We start from the raw sequence: 17,633 nt of genomic DNA on the forward strand, positions 1-17,633 counted from the left end.
ATCGTCTACAACATGCCATGTTTTTTTCATCGTTGGATCTTAAATCAGGGTATTGGCAAATCGAAGTTGATGAACAGGATCGTGAAAAAACAGCGTTTGTGACACCTGACGGGCGTTATGAGTTCAAAGTTCTCCCCTTCGGTCTCTGTTCTGCACCTGCCACCTTTCAGCGGATGATGGGTACCGTGCTTGCTGAACTCAAATGGCAAACCTGCCTCGTATACTTCGACGACGTCGTCGTGTTCTCGAGCACGTTTGACGAACATCTCGCACAACTCGAGAGTGTCCTCGCTGCGATCCATACTGCCGACCTCACCATCAAGCCTGAAAAATGCTACTTCGGGTTCCAAGAGCTCAAATTTATTGGCCATGTCGTTGGTCCTGAAGGCGTCTGACCAGACCCCGACAAGTTAGACGCCGTAGCCGAGTTTTCACCACCCTACAGACAAGAAGGCTGTCCAACGCTTCCTTGGTTTGTGCGCATATTATAGGCGCTTTGTCGAGGAATTCTCGAGAATCGCTGAACCTCTCACACGGCTCGCACGCGACGATGCGCCTTTCATTTGGGCGGACGAGCAGCAGCAGTCGTTCAACGAATTGCGCAAGCATTTGCAAGAGGCCCCAATACTTGCTCATTTCGACGAAGACGCTGACACTGAAATTCATACTGACGCCAGCAATGCGGGTCTCGGCGCAGTTCTTGTGCAGTGGCAAGCTGGTGCGGAACGCACCATTGCTTATGCAAGCCGCAGTCTCACCAAGGCTGAGAAAGACTACTCAACCACTGAAAAAGAATGCTTAGCGGTTGTGTGGGCCATTAGTAAATTCCGACCCTACTTGTACGGTAGACGCTTTAAGGCAGTCAGTGACCACCACGCGCTGTGGTGGCTTGCCAACCTCAAGGATCCTTCAGGCAGACTAGGACGTTGGAGCCTGCGCCTACAAGAGTACGACATTACAGTTAAATTAATTAAATTCTGGGGTTTTACGTGCCAAAACCACTTTCTGATTATGAGGCACGCCGTAGTGGAGGACTCCGGAAATTTCGACCACCTGGGGTTCTTTAACGTGCACATAAATCTAAGTACACGGGCGTTTTCGCATTTCCCCCCCATCGAAATGCGGCCGCCGTGGCCGGGATTCGATCCCGCGACCTCGTGCTCAGCAGCCTAACACCATAGCCACTGAGCAACCACGGCGGGTGACATTACAGTTGTCTACCGATCTGGAAGGGAGCACAGTGACGCTGACTGATTACCACGCGCACCACTCCCTACGACGTCAACGGAACCTGACCATGACTTGCCATTTCTCGGCGTTATCGACGCCATAAAAATGGCTGAGCACCAGCACGCTGACCCTGAGCTGCTGCCGCTGATCGAGCACTTTCAAGGAGTTGAAGGTGTTTTACCCCGCTCGCTCGTGCGCGGCTTATCATCATACTACTTGCACAACAACGTCCTTTACAGGAAAAACTACGGAAGCGGTCCCAATACGTACCTCCTTGTCGTGCCGTCGGCGCTGCGCCAAGACATTTCGCAAGCGTGCCATGATGAGCCTTGCGCGGGACACCTGGGATTCACTAAGAAATTAGCAAGGATACGACAGAAGTATTGCTCGCCCCGGCTTTATTCTTCTGTACAACGGTACGTGAAGGCCTACCGCGATTGTCAGCGCCGCAAGAAACCACCAGTCAAACGGGCCGGCTTTCTCCATCCTGGAGACTCTCCTCAAGCACCGTTCCAACAAATAGGAATGGATCTACTTGGGCCATTCCCACTGACCTCTTCACGCAACAGATGGATAGTCGTCGCTACCGACTACTTAACCCAGTACGCCGAAACCGAAGCTATCCCTGAAGCAAACTCGTATGAAGTGGCCAAGGTCTTTGTACGCCACATCGTCCTACGACATGGTGCCCCGTCTGGTGTCATCACCGACCGCGGTACAGCATTTACAGCGGAACTTATGCAGGACGTTCTCCAGCTGACGCATTGCTCTCACCGCAAGAGCACTGCGTATCACCCTCAAACCAATGGATTAACGTTACAATATACAATACGTTACAACATAAATGAGCTCCTATAGCATGTTTTGACCCCTGCCGAAGGTGTGTGTACACATTTCACTACAGGGAAGGCCCAAACGACAAACCACTGAAATTATCGCGTGTTAACGCAGATCTCACTGGTGTTAAGTAAAACTGAACTATCTTTTTTTTTTTTTTTATTGTTAAACTCACCTTTAAGGCATGCACTTCGTGGTTAAATTATGGGGTTTAACGTGCCACAATCACTTTCTGACTATGAGGCGCGCCGTAGTGGAGGACTCCGGAAATTTCGACCACCTGGGGATCTTTAACGTGCACCTAAATTAAGTACACGGGCGTTTGGCATTTCGCGCCCATCGAAATGCGGCGCCGTGGCCGGGATTCGATCCCGCGACCTCGTGCTCAGCAGCCCAACACCATAGCCGCTGAGCAACCACGGCGGGTGTGCAATTCATGGTGCGATGATCCACAATAAACATGCAAAAGTTGAGTCATACGAAGCCGACAGCAGTGAAGGAAGGCAGCAGACAGAACGAAGTTACCGCGCAGCCGATTATGTACTTATGTACGCTTTTGCTTTGTGCATTCACATGCCATGACAAATAATCAAAATTAAATTATGGTGTTTAACGTACCTAAGCTGCATGCGGCTTATGGGGAGCTCTATAAAGAAAGGCTCGGGATCAATTTTGACCCTCTGGGGTATCTAATCGCGCATCTAAAGCACGGTGCCAAGTAATATTTCCGCATTCCTCCCTAATCTGAATTTAGGCGCCGTCACTTCGTACGCCTCGACTGAGCCGCTGTGATTGGCATGACTGATACTTGTAGACGAAGTTATATTGTATGTCGTTTAAGGCTACAGTGTAAACGGGGCGCAAATGAGTGTCTTCACGACAATGCAATACAATGTTTTGTACGATGACCAGTGATTTTATGCAATTATAATTCCAGCACCGTGAAAAGGTGCATAATCCTTAATAAAGCTCTCTCTTTGGAAGAGTAATAAATTCTGACTATTTGACCTAAGGAAGAGGCGCTCATAGGAAATCAATACATGCTGGTGTAAGGGAGCCATCCACTCGGTAACAACGCTACGTTGTTGTGCCAGTAAAATGGGCGAAGATTATACTTTCTAAGCACAGCTCGTAAATGCTGCCACTACAAAATATAGCAATATGCCGGCATTACGGTTGCGGCATGCAGTTGATATACAAGCAGCGCTTATGCAGACAGGTCGCCTGAACGCTCCTTGCCAACCAGCGCCCACTTCGACAGTTGACTGATAGGAGCGGCACTCGTAGTGACGTCACGCTGTTCGCAAACAGGGCGATTGAGAGACCCGTCTGTTCACCCATCCCAGTCGAACCACTCTCTGCGTCTTGTTTAGAAAATCAGCGGCAGATTTTACTGAGCGGAGCTCTTCGCAAGCAATTTCTTAGCCAGAAAGTTATTTCGCTGAGATAAGGGCGCAACCGAAGTGGCAGCGCATTTAACTTACGTCTTCGTACGAGAGCGAGGAGGAAGCAAAGCTGAGATTAGACAAGAAATGAAATAAGTGCGGTCTACTGATAGCATGATCGTACATCATGCATTAGTAGACGAGGATATATTCTTACAACAAGTCACTGCACACCCATACTCGACATCATGCTTTTCCGGGCGTCTGCTAGTGCATCGGCAAGCGCAACCACGCTCACCCGTTCATCGCACCATCGTCCACAGAATCGCAGTGCAAGTTACTAAATTCTGGGGTTCTACGTGCCACAACCACTTTCTGATTATGAGGCACGCCGTAGTGGGGGACTCCGGAAAGTTCGACCATTCGGTGTTCTTTAACGTGCATCTAAATGTAAATGGTGTTTTCGCATTTCGCCCCCATCGAAATGCGGCTGCCGTGGGCCGGAATTCGATCCCGCGACCTCGTACTTAGCAACCATGGCGTGTCTGCAGGGCAAGTGTTACGCATTCTTTCATTTCAGTGAGAGACATGTCTGATATACACATGCTGACATATTTGGAGCCGAAAGAGAAGCTCGGTTGGAGAAATTGCCGGCCAGGTCTGCCAGGTTAACCCTGCCTGTATACATCACCACCACTGTCGTAATACGAAGCGACAAAATTCTTTGTTTCCATACTAATTACTGAAATAAAAACAGTTCCAATATATATTGTTGGTATGGCCACAGGGCAAGGGGTCCAGCCCCCCTACGTCTATCGGGATAGTATGTGATGGAGCTGCACACGGTTGCAGGTGCGATTGCAGGTTGCAGGTTGCAGGTGCGATAAATGACCCTGACATGGCTTACGATGCTTTTCTATCCAAACTGAAAGCTATTTACAACACTTCTTTTCCTCTGAGGCATGCAAGAAAATGCAAAAATAGAAAACCATGGATAACGGCAGAACTAATTCGTGAAATAAAATTAAAAGACAAGTTATTTACACAGTTCATTAAATCTCGAGACCCTGAAAAATTAGGCGCATATAAAAAATACCCTAATCAGTTAAACCGAAAACTGAAGAGGGCGAAATTGGAATATTTTAGCCATCTTTTTGACCCCGCTTCGAGAAACAGTGCCCGAGACCAATGGGACCAACTAAATCGCTTGCTTAACTTCCGGTCACGCCGTCCTATTGCTTCCATTGAAAAAGAAGGCGAAGTTCTGTGCGGAAAGGAACTTTCCAACCAGTTCAATAGGTTTTTCATTAATATTACAAAATCACTTTGTGTCGCACCAGATGTCCCTGTCGGTTATGCCTGTGTGGCACCGAGCGTTCACGAAACCTTATTTATGTTTCCAACTACTGAATCTGAAATAATATTCGTGTTTTCGAACCTCCGGTCGAGTAAATCCAAGGATAAAGATGGTTTTCAAATCCAACCATTTAAATTTGTAATAGACTTATTAGCCCCGACACTAGTATATATTTATAACCTTTGTTTAAGTAGCGGCGTCTTCCCAAAACAAATGCAGATCGCAAAGGTTGTTGCCATACATAAAAGTGGATCTGTTTCTGACTTTTCCAACTACAGACCAATATCGATTCTTCCAGTACTGTCTAAAGCATTAGAAAAAATTATTCATTGCCGGTTGACTAACTTTCTAAGTAAGCATTCTGTTCTTTCTGACTACCAGTTTGGATTTAGAAAACAGAGGTCGACTGAGATGGCATTGACTAAACAAAAAGAAATTATAATTTCCGCCTTTGAAGAAAAGCTTCTTGTTCTCGGGATATATACAGACTTATCCAAAGCATTTGATCTAATTGACCACTTTCTATTATCTCAGAAACTCAGTCACTATGGCATTAGGGGCATCAGTCTTGCTTTAATACAGTCTTACCTAAAGTACCGTAAACAAATGGTGTGTTTAAATGAAACCTCATCAGATGTTGAGCCAATCTTATCCGGTGTACCACAGGGAAGCATTTTAGGGCCTCTGTTGTTTTTAGTTTATATAAATGACATTTTTCATACCCCCTTTCCGGTTCATCTCGTAGCTTACGCTGATGATATTACAATGCTCGCCACAGGAAACACACTAGCTGAGTTATCCATCCGTGGCAACCAATTTTTGGAACATTTGCGTCACTGGTGTAATAAAAATTGTCTTAAAGTTAATACGAATAAAACAAAAGCTGTGATATATAGAACAAAAAATAAAGCGGTAAGTGGTGATATCGAACTATTATTAGGTAATGACAAGATTGACATTGTATCCAGTATAAAATCTCTTGGTGTTATATTCTCTGAGACACTCAATTGGGACCTACAAGTTGAAAATATTCGTGCTAAAATGAACAGGTTAAATGGGGTGTTATGCAAACATAGGTTAACCCTTCCCACACAGGTTAAACTCCTCATTTATAATTCATACATAGCGCCAGTGATTACTTATTGCCACACAGTTTGGGGTACAACGACTCAACACAATAAACAGCGCCTTTTAATTGCACAAAAGCGTGCGGTAAGGGTGATAGCCAATATACCGTGGAATGCTCACACCAGAGAATATTTTAGGCAGTTCAATATTTTAAGTGTAACTACCTTGTATGTGTTCAAACTTCTCTACATTTACAAAACTGCTGTAGCAACTAACAACAACCTTATGCTAACAATGTTTCAGCTTGTACGTCATGAACCTACATATGATGTACGTCATTCTATGTCATGGTCCCTACCGTTAAGTCGCACCAAATACCGCACACAATCTTTATCGTACAATCTGCCTAGGTATCTAAATGTTCTCGAAGATAATCGTTTTTCCCTTAGGTTGCTTTCTATACAAACTTTCGTAGAATTGATCAATCTTTTCGGGCTTTCGAGCGAATAGCTCACCTGTGTAACTGTATTGTATGTATGTATTGTATGTATTGTAACTGTATTGAATGAATTATATTTATCTGTATTTTTTGGCGTTAGAATTGTGTAATGGGAATTGACGAAGAAATTGTGTAAATGCGTTAATTGTGTAAAATCATAACAATGTAATAGATTCCGGGTAAAAATTGCAGTTATGCAATAGATTACGAGTGTTGTGATTTTGAATTCTGTTTGTGTATACTTTGCAACCTGTCGTATTGCCTTTGTTTCTCACCTCACTGCTGCTCTGTAGGGCGTAGGGGGTCCTCAAGCTGCATTCGGCAGCTTTTTCCCTTCCGTCCTCTCTCATTTCTGTACTTTGTTTTTTGAGAGAAATAAATATCTATCTATCTATCTATCTAATGCCACGCATAGCTCAATATCAGCTCCCTCGCCAGCCGGTACCGCCAGTGAGGTGCTGGTCGACCGCCAACCGAGGGCGAAACTCATGCTCCCTTCACATAGGATCCCCGTCGAGGACACTGGGAGCTATGAAACCAGCCCTAAAAAGGAAATACAGAAAGAAGCCGTCGCTATACCGACACTCCTAAATTATGACAGAAAACTTCACTACGTAACAACCCCACCTGCAAGGTTGGCAGCCTTTGACATCGTATCAGCGTTCATCGCTTCTTCGCTTCTCCTCTTCTGCTGATAAAACACGATGATGCCCCGCACCACGCCAACTGTTTTACAGGTTCAGGCGGCCGCATTCCGACAGAGGCGAAATGCACAAAGGCGCGTACACTTGAAATCTGGAGACCGCTATTAAATCATAGGTTGATGATGTCAGGGCCTGCAGCCCCTAACTACGTTGTCTGTCATAGGCTACCTCATAGAAGTCACGGCTAATCTGTCCACACCATCACAGTTATAAGCGCCAACAGTGCTATAAATTTACCAGCCTCACAAGAACACACGTTCAAGTGCACTTCAGGATACAGCACAGCACCGTACATGAAGCACATAGCGGTTCAACATTCTAGCTGGATTCGAATCAAATCTGTTGACATTGTCGATCTTGCTACACAAACGCACTTACGCACTTACGCACTTTTTTCAGAGCAGTCACCGCACATATAGTACGATGCCAAGGTGGCGAGGCAGAAGTGCTATCGAAGCGGCCCCCAGCGCTGTTCTGTAAACATGTGAATGCGGTCTCGCAGTACGAAGCGAACTGCGCCTCAAGACCAACAGTCCATTAAAATTACGGACGAATTTACAGTATTGTAAAACGTCATCAGCGTAGTTTTATGTTCACTGCAGGACAAATGCCTCTCCAAGTGATCTCTGATTACGTCTAATCTGCGCTAGCTGATTCCCAGTTATGCCTGCAAATTTCCTGATTTCATTACCTCACCTGATTTCCTGCCGTCCTCGATAGCGCTTACTTTCCCCTAGCACCCACTCTCTGTTTCTAATTGACCACCGATTATCTGCCCTATCGATTTCGCAGCCTGCCAAGCTCTTATTTTTTCCTTTAAATTTCAGCTACCAGTATCCCCGTTTGCTCTTCCATCCACCCCGCTCTCTTCCTCTCTATGAGCGTTAGGAAGAACATTTTTGTTCAATCGCTTATTTGTGCGGTCCTTAACTTATTCTCAAGCTTCATTGTTAACCTACAAGTTTCTGCCCCATATGATAGTACTTGAAGTATGGAATGATTGTTCATGTTTATTTTCAACGACAGCGGTGAGCTCCCGGTAATGATTTGGTAATGCTGGCCGTACGCACGCCGGATCATTTTAATTCTTCTGTAAATTTCCGTCTCATCATCAGCGTCCCCTGTGAGTAACTTGGATAAGCTTACTCCTGCACACAGCCTAGAGGCTCAATGCTGATCATGAACTCTTATTCGCTTGACAGGTTATTCAATATTACCCTTCTCTTCTGCATAATAATATTCAGCCATTCAGCCATAATATTCATACATTGCCCGTTAAGGTACTCAATCGATTGTTGCCATGAGTCCCCAGCGTTACTGAAGAGGGCAATCTCATCGGCAAGCTTAATGCTGTTGAGATATCCGCCGTTGATCCTCGCCCTTAATCTATCTCAGTCTAATAGCTTGAATACTTCTTCTAAGCATGCAATGAATCTAATTGGACAGATTGTGTCTTCTTGCCTGACCGTATTCTCGATAAGTGTTTTTCCACTTTTATTGCGGGTAATCAAAATATGTCAAGCCAGAACTATGACTAAGGCACAGTCGAAATCTGAGACGTTGCGGATACGTGCGCCGTGACTGGCCGTAAATATGGAAGTTGCACATAACTGAAATAATTATTGAGTTCTCAGTTGATTGCCACAAGCACCACAGCCTTGATATGAAGTTCTTTCAGTCCTCGACTACAATCCATACAATATGTAATTACACCGCTAATTACCCAAATGTCGTAACTTCGTCCAAATGCAATGAATTAAATGAAAGCGCCGAAGACAGCACAATTCAAGCGACGCAAGTTCTTACCTTCCTGATACGACGGGTTTTAGTGACCACGCTCAGCGTCGCGCATGCTTCACATTGTACATTTCACGATACCAGGACACAGTGACCGGTTTTTCAAGTTCTCATGTTGACCTGACTTTTGCGAAGCATTCGCGAAGCATCGTAAAACTGTTGCCGGCTGGAATAAAATTCTTTCGCTGAATTCACGAACGCCTATGAAGGGTTTCTTAAGTAAGAGGAGAAAACCATAGGAAGAACATCGCAGGAAGCGAGCGAAAGACGTGAATGACATTTCTCACAGGATTGATGTTAGTCTGGGGTTTAGAATAAGCATCAACAGCCAATTATGAGAGGACGATAGCTGTGGCTCTTCTTTGTCGTCTGGTCTTGCCATGTTCGGTTGCCTCTTGCTGTCTTTGTGCATGCAAAAGAAAAACTTAGTGGCGTTTTTATGAGCGTTATACTGTTCGCTTTTTTACGAAAAATAAAGTTCAGCATTGCCATTTGTTCGCCGTGTTGGTGAACTGAAAGCATACTTAGCGCCAAGAAACAAGGACGGGAGGGAGACGACACCACAATTGTGGTGTCGTCTCCCTCCCATCCTTGTTTGCTGGCGCAAAATATGCTTTGAAAAATAAAGTGTCTCGAGTGATACTCGTCAGTCATCATCATTATTATCATCAGTCTGGCTACGCCCACTGCTGGGCAAAGGCCTCTCCCGTACTTCTCCAACTACCCCGGCCTTGTTCTAATTGTGGCCATGTTGTCCCTGCAAACTTCTTAATCCCATCAGCCCACCTAACTTTCTGCTGCGCCCTGCTACGCTTCCCTCCTCTTGCAATCCAGTCCGTAACCCTTAATGACCATCGGTTATCTTCCCTCCTCATTACATGCCCTGCCCATGCCCATTTCCTTTTCTTGATTTCAACTAAGATGTCACTAATTCGCGTTTGTTCCCTCACCCAATCTACTCTCTTCTTATCCCCCACCCCTCAACGTTACACCCATCATTCTTCTTTCCATAGCTCGTTGCGTCGTCCTCAATTTAAGTAAACCCTTTTCGTAAGCCTCCAGGTTTCTGCCCCGTACGTGAGTACTGGTAAGACACAGCTTTTATACACTTTCCTTTTGAGGGATAATGGCAACGTGCTGTTCATGATCTGATAATGCCTGCCAAACGCACTCCAGCTCATTCTTCTTCATCTGATTATTTCAGTCTCATGATCTAGATCCGTGGTCACTACCTGCCCTAAGTAGATGTATCCTCTTACCACTACCAGAGTCTCGCTACCTATCGTAAACTGCTGTTCTCTTCCGAGACTGTTCAAAATTACTTTAGTTTTCTGCAGATAGATTTTTAGACCCACCCTTCTGCTTTGCCTGTCTATGTCAGTGGGCATGCATTGCAATTGGTCCCCTGAGCTACTAAGCAAAGAAATATCATCAGCGAATCTCAAGTTACTAAGGTATTCTCCATTAACTCTTATCCCCAATTCTTTCCAATCCAGGTCTCTGAATACCTCCTGTAAACACACTGTGAATTGCATTGGAGAGATCATATCTCCTGCCTGACGCCCTTCTTTATTGGAATTTTGTTGCTTTCTTTATGGAGGACTACGGTGGCTGTGGAGCCGCTATAGATATCTTTCAGTATTTTTACATACGGCTCATCTACACCCTGATTCCGTAGTGCCTGCATGACTGCTCAGGTTTCGACTGAATCAAACGCTTTCTTGTAATCAATGAAAGCTATATATGAGGGTTGATTATATTCCGCACATTTCTCTATGACCTGATTCATAGTGTGAATATGGTCTATTGTTGAGTAGCCTTTACGAAAACCTGCCTGGTCCTTTGGTTGGCAGAAGTCTAAGGTGTTCCTTGTTCTATTTGCGATTACATCAGTAAATAATTTGTAGGCAACGGACACTAAGCTGATTGCTCTATAATTTTCAAGTCTTTGGCGTCCTGTTTGTCATGGATTAAGATTTTGTTGGCGTTCTTCCAAGATTCCGGTACGGTAGAGGTCATGAGGGATTGTGTATACAGGGTGGCCAGTTTTTCTAGAACAATCTGCCCACCATCTTTCAACAAATCTGCATTTGCCTGATCCGCCCCAGCTGCCTTCTCCCTTTGCGTAGCTCCCAAGGCTTTCTTTACTTCTTCCGGCGTTACTTGTGGGATGTCAAATTCCTCTAGACTATTCGCTTTTCCATTATTGCCGTTGGTGCCACTTGTACTGTATAAATCCCTGTATAACTCCTCAGCCACTTTAGCTATCTTATCCATATTAGTAATGGTATTTCCGGCTTTGTCCCTTAACGCATACATCTGATTCTTGCCTATTCCTAGTTTCTTCTTCACTGCTTTTAGGCTTCCTCCGTTCCTGAGAGCATGTTCAATTCTATCCATATTATACTTCCTTATGTCAGCTGTCTTACGCTTGTTGATTAACTTGGGAAGTTCAGCCAGTGCTATCGTAGTGTAGGGTTAGAGGCTTTCATACATTGGCGTTTCTTAATCAGATCTTTCATCTCCTGCGATAGCTTACCGACATCCTGTCTAACGAAGTTGCCACCGACTTCTATTCTGCACTCTTTAGTAATGCCCATAAGATTGTCATTCATTGCATCAACACTAAGGTCCTCTTCCTGAGTTAAAGTCAAATACCTGTTCTGTAGCTTGATCCGGAATTCCTCTATTTTCCCTTTTACCGCTAACTCATTGATCGGCTTCTAATGTGCCAGTTTCTTCCGTTCCCTCCTCAAGTCTAGGCTAATTCGAGATCTTGTTTTTATATAGCCACTCGTCAGTGTCGATATATAAATATAAAGCTGCGTGCATGTTGTGTGTGCATGCGTGCGTGTATCCGTGTGTGTCTGTGTGTGTGGACTCATGCTACAATTTTATTGCTTCGTTCGTGTCGTGTATTTCATTTCACAGCATCACTCCTGTTCAAGCAGTCCGCATGATTTACGTATGAATGGTGGTACGTGATTTCATTTCTCATTTCTTTTTTCGTGTCATCGTGCTCACGTCCCGCTTCATATCAGGCAAGATGGCCATCCTTCGTGCGCATACGTTGATTCACACCATAGGCCACAGAATGTTCAAAATGCTGGGTCCAGACACTCCGTCAGTTCGACTTAGTGCTGAACTGAAACTACGAGCTATATACTAGAAGGCCGCGGCTAACAGCCCAGACGACGACAGCGAATTGGGCAACAGCAGCAAGTTTTGATAATTAGAAACGTTTAGACGTGCTTTTTTCCACTGTTTTATCTCGCATGGGGAATTATAGTTTCGAAGCAGTGGAAAAAATAATCATCCGCAACCCCATGAGCAAGGAAAAGGTCGAACTCGAAAATAAAGGCCAGGAGTGCGAGGGCAATGACGGCGACTCGTCACCGCCCTCGCAACCCCAAAATTACTTACTTGCAATACTTGCACTGCAAATAGCAGTCTAGCAATAGCAAATAGCAAATAGCTAATAGCAGTGGGGCTAAATGAAAAATTTCCCTAACGTCTTGATCACTCAGTTCAGGACATATGTTGTATATTATTTTAAAGCTAAAGAGTAGTGAGGTCATGCTTGCTTAACAAATGTCCAGAGATTAGAACCACAGTACAGTTTCGCTTTTTGATTTCAATATGCGCCATGAACTGAATGATTACAAGACTAATTAGTGATTATTTCAAGTACCCACCTTGACAGCGCAGTTTGTTCTGCAAGTAATTTGCTGCCTTTTCAGGTATCTACTGAACGAGCTGAATATGCTAGCTGCATGCAATTTTTGTGAATGTTTGTTAAAACTAAAGGAAGGTAGCCTGTACCACTGAATACTTTTCAGTGCTAGACATAGGAAATAGATGCCATCACACAATGGTAACCCGAACCATGCAAATGTCCTAACAGGATTAACTCGAAACAAACAAAACACATACACAGCTTTTTATCTCAAGAGAAATAGTTCAATATAGGCGATTATTTATTTAAATTCTAGAAGTGTTTTGAAAGCACTTGCGTAACAGTCGTTATCTCTAGAACTTTTGGAATGTAACGAGTTTATTGTATCCATTTTTTAGCTGAATACCTGGAAATTTAACTGCATTTTCAGGATCGAAGCTCGGGCTAATCGGCAGGTGATTAGGAATCGTGATAAGCAGTGTGAAAAACATGCAGAGGAAGCAGAACCTACAAATATGCATCCTCCATTCAGTCCATGGTATATATTACCTTGCATTAGCCTAATTAATGTATCTTGAGAAGACAAAGTATGGAGGAAGCTGTGTCTGTATATAGAAGGCTTCTTTCCACATACAGCAGGTTCTCTTAACACCGAGTTAGTATTTAACTACCGATTACAGCTGAATAATAACATTGTTAGGAGGAAAGACGCAAACGACAAGATATATACAAGTATATTTACAAAATGAATACGCTGCTCTCGGCCAAAAGGCAACCGCTCGCACTAGTCTCAAATTGTCGTCGCCGTCATCTTCAGACCCTTGACTTCTTCGGCATGTCGGCGATAACTTTAGACAAAAACTTACGACCACAGTCAGTAAACAGCTGTCGCGGGTCGCCATGAAGCAAGATGATGTCATGCCAGAGAAAGTCTGAGACGTCAGTGGCACAACTTGTCGGGGGAGAGCCCGTGTCATGGCGTATCCGGTGGTGTAGCCTGCTCCAACGGCTACCCATTTGTTTCCTGAGGATGAGGTAGGAAAGGGGCTGAGGAGGTTCGCTAATCCAACACGGAAGAACGGTTTCACTAGAAAGGTTATCGGCTGGAGATGACTGGTAGGCAGCACCTGAGGCGTTTTCCGACTCTGGCAGGAACCACAGGCAGCAACATAGTGTCGGACTGAGTGAGCGAGACGGGGCCAATTGAAGCGGTGGCGGACATGGTCGTACATGCGAGATAGCCCAAGGTGTCCTTTAGTATGTACGTTATGGAGTTCAAAGAGCACAGTCCGTCGTAGAAGTTTGGGCACGACAAGAAGGTCAGATCCGCCAGGAAATTTCTTCGGTACAGAATGCCGCACTGGAGGGCATATCGGGGAACAAGGCGTCGGTAGGCGAAGAGTGCAGACGCTCGATGTGTGCTCGCAGCGATAGGTCGCGGTACTGCTCATCGGCGATGTTAGCGAAGACACACAGAGAGAAAGTGCCGCGTTGGCTGTGCTACCGTGGTGTCGACAGGCTCGTCGACCGGGTAGCGAGACAGGCAATCAGCGTCCTTGTGGAAGCGGCCAGATTTGTAGATGACAGAATAATAGTAGTTTTGTAGGCGTACTGCCCAGTGACAAAGTCTCCCTGTAGAATCTTTCAATGAGCACAACGAGCAAAGCGCGTGATTGCCTGTGACGACTGATAAGCTTCACCCATATTAGTATGGGTGGAACTTCGCAACCGCCCAAACTAGTGCCAGCCACCCAGGTTCAGAAATGTAAGAGATGCGCTCAAGGTTTAATAATAATAATAATAATAATAATAATAATAATAATAATAATAATAATAATAATAATAATGACTTCTTTATTTCCATCCATGAGGGGAGGTTGCTGGCGTGAGCGACAACACCGTACTTGCTGCGCTGGCGTTGTGCTAGTAGTGCGCCGATTCCGTGGCCGCTGGCATCGGTACGGACTTTGGTAGATGCGGAAGGATCGAAATGCGCTAGAACTGGCAGCGTTGTGAGAAGGTCGAAGTGATGGGAAAACGCAGAGGTCTCGCTATCGCCCCACTTAACAGGGGCATCTTTCTTCAAAAGATCGGTTAGTGATCTTGCTATGGCTGCGAATTTTTTCAAGAAGTGGCGGAAGTACAAGCAAAGACAGATGAAGCTGCGCACATCCTTGACACGGTTTGGAAGAGAGAAATGCGTAACATGGATTTTGCCTGGGTCTAGTTGCTCTCTATTCGCATCACCGAGATGTCCAAGCACGGTAATCTAGCTGCAGCCAAAGTGGAACTTTGACGCATTGAGTCGCAGACTGACTAGACGAAAAAGGTCTAGGACTGCTGAGAGACTTGAAGCTGTGTCGCGAATGTAGGCGAGAATACTATAAGGTCGTCTAAGTAGCACCGTCATGTGGACCATTTGAAACCTTGAACAAGGAAGTCCATCATGCGCTCAAATGTGCCCGGAACGTTACATAGACCGAATGGCATCACTTTGATTTGATAAAGACCGCCGGCTGTTACAAAGGCAGCCTTCGCGCAGTCTAGATCGTCCACGGTAGTGTAGTGGTAGCCGGAGCGGACGTCAACAGATGAGACATAGCCAGCGCCATGGAGGCAGTCAAGAGCGTCATCACGGCGAGGTAGGAAATACACGTCCTTTTTTGCTTAGCATTTTGCGAACTTATGAGTGAATAGCTTGACGCTAAGCCCGCGGCCCTCGATACGGGCAGCGATGAATAGGAGGGGCATCCGCGGTATTTATGCGATGTCCAACAGCTGTAGTTTTGGCCAAGGGACAATCATTAAACTCGAAAATATCGCGGTATGAAAACTGAGCGCGGCAGCACCGCCGTGACAATGTTGCCTAAGGTTTTCATGCAGGTTTTCTGCTCGTGCCTGCGCCACATCGCTGGGGCCGCAGCGAAATCTTTCGACATCGGACGCACCAAGATTGCCTGCCTACACCGATACTTCGGTGAGAGCGGTGTTTCCGGCCAGTTTGCTGAGGGCACCTGCACCCTGGAACATCGATAGGTGGATAGATTTTTCGGCTCGCCATCGGGGGGCCCGATGACGTCAGGATGCATGGCCACACTGAATCAGCTGCATGCTATCAATGCTTGCCCATCAGCTACCGGCTACAGTGGACAAGGCAGCACCGCCGTGACAATGTCACCTGACTTGCCGCCGTTCATGCAGGTTGGTGACCGAAAATATGGCTTTCATACTTATCTTCTTGGTCTTGATCGAGGACCAGTAACGGACGATATGTGCAGGGAATTACTACAGAATCCCAAGGAAATTTTGTTTAAGCTTATTGCGGTTCAGAAGAGGAAGACTCCTTTGAAACAAGGATCTTAGACATGCAGAATCAGCTTCTTGTTGTCGAAACTAAGGTACAAAGCTTAGACGAAACTCGGAACAGCCTCTCAATTCTTGAAACAATTGCGGCTGGCCGCTGTGTTGAAACTTCTATATAGTCTGGCCAAACAGGAGGATGATTTAAATATTCGTTCACGACGAAATAACCTTATCTTTCGAGATATAGTTGAAGATAAAAATGAAAAGGAAGAAACTTTTTAGCACGAAATCATTAGCGCTACTTTAAAAGTACATGTAACTTCTATTGAAAGAATCTACAGGTTATGCCAGAAGCTTCCTGGTAGAACGCGCCTACTCATCCTGAAGGTGGCCGACTGTAGAGATAAAATGAAAGATTTGAAAGAGAGAAATAAATGAAAGATAAAATGAAAGATATAACTGATAATGACCCGAACAATATTTCCGGAATGCCGACCGAACTATTGGCTGGGCAGAAAATGATGGCCCGTGACATCGCTGATATCAAGGTTTTCCAGCAAACTGTTAACAAGCGTTTCGACGCTCTGGAATTCCGTGTGACCGCCCTCCAAAAAACTACTGCTGATTCTAGAGTTTCATTTGATCATTCTGGTTCTGATGTACGCTCTTTATCTCGGGTCGTTTCGGAACTAATCAAAAAGAATGTGGACCTTGAAAGTCGTTCCAGAAGCAACAATATAATTTTGATTGGACTTGGTGAACACAATGCTGAAAACACACACGCGCTTTTGTCTAATGTACGCCAGTTTTTCACAGAGAAACTTCAAATTGAATGCCCGCCCATCGAACGCTGTCATAGAATTGGCACCAAACGTGAAGGTAGATCGCGCCCAGTTATATTACGAATACTAGACTTCAGGCACATGGTATAAATAATGAAAGTTGTCTCAAAGCTTAAAGGAACAAAATTTTACATTACTGAAGATTTGTCGGCTAATGTACGTCTCACTCGCAAAAAAAGCTACAGGCAGCAACCTCTTCATTTCGTGACCATGGCTCTGTGGTGAGGTAGCGTTATGACCTGGTTTTTATAAATGGTGTCCGCTACAGGTGGAATAATACAGCTAACATCCTCCTTGATGATTCAGGTCTCGCTGCAAACACCGCAGTGAATAATTCCGATCTCTCTTAAGGCTTGCCAAACATTCTCCCGGCTACGTCATCTTCAAATTGAGATATCCGCGACTCTCACCAGCTTACTTTATCGAATTTAAATGCAAGAAGTCTAGTAAATAAGTTCCCGCCTTATCTTCCCCTGGTAGCCTCCTACTCCCCTCATTTCGTTGGTGTCACTGAAACCTGGCTTCACGATCATACATCACTATCATATATGACTCTGAAATCACTCCACCCGGCTATGTAGATGCCCGATCAGACCGCAAAACGGGCAGGGAAGGCGTAAACCACTCCCCATATGTGGGCCGATCCTGAAATTAGTGCAATGAAGGGGTGACCCTCGCCGAATGTGAAGCAGGCGTCAAGCACCCTCCATTAGTTTGCCTATCCCGAAGATTGCGCAATACCGGACCGACCCATGGCGGAGGTGAAGCAGGCCTTAAGCCCTACCCATACGTAGGCCCATCCCCTGCATTGTCCAATACCGCGCCGACCCGCGGCGGCGGCGAGCGGGCGCTAACCACTCCCCATACATGGCCGCATCACGAAGCTCGCGCAATACCGGGCCGACCCGCGGCGGTGGTGAGCACGCGTTAACTAC

The sequence above is a fragment of the Dermacentor andersoni genome, chromosome 1, assembly GCF_023375885.2.
Source record: "Dermacentor andersoni chromosome 1, qqDerAnde1_hic_scaffold, whole genome shotgun sequence".
Classification (NCBI taxonomy): Eukaryota; Metazoa; Arthropoda; class Arachnida; order Ixodida; family Ixodidae; genus Dermacentor; species Dermacentor andersoni.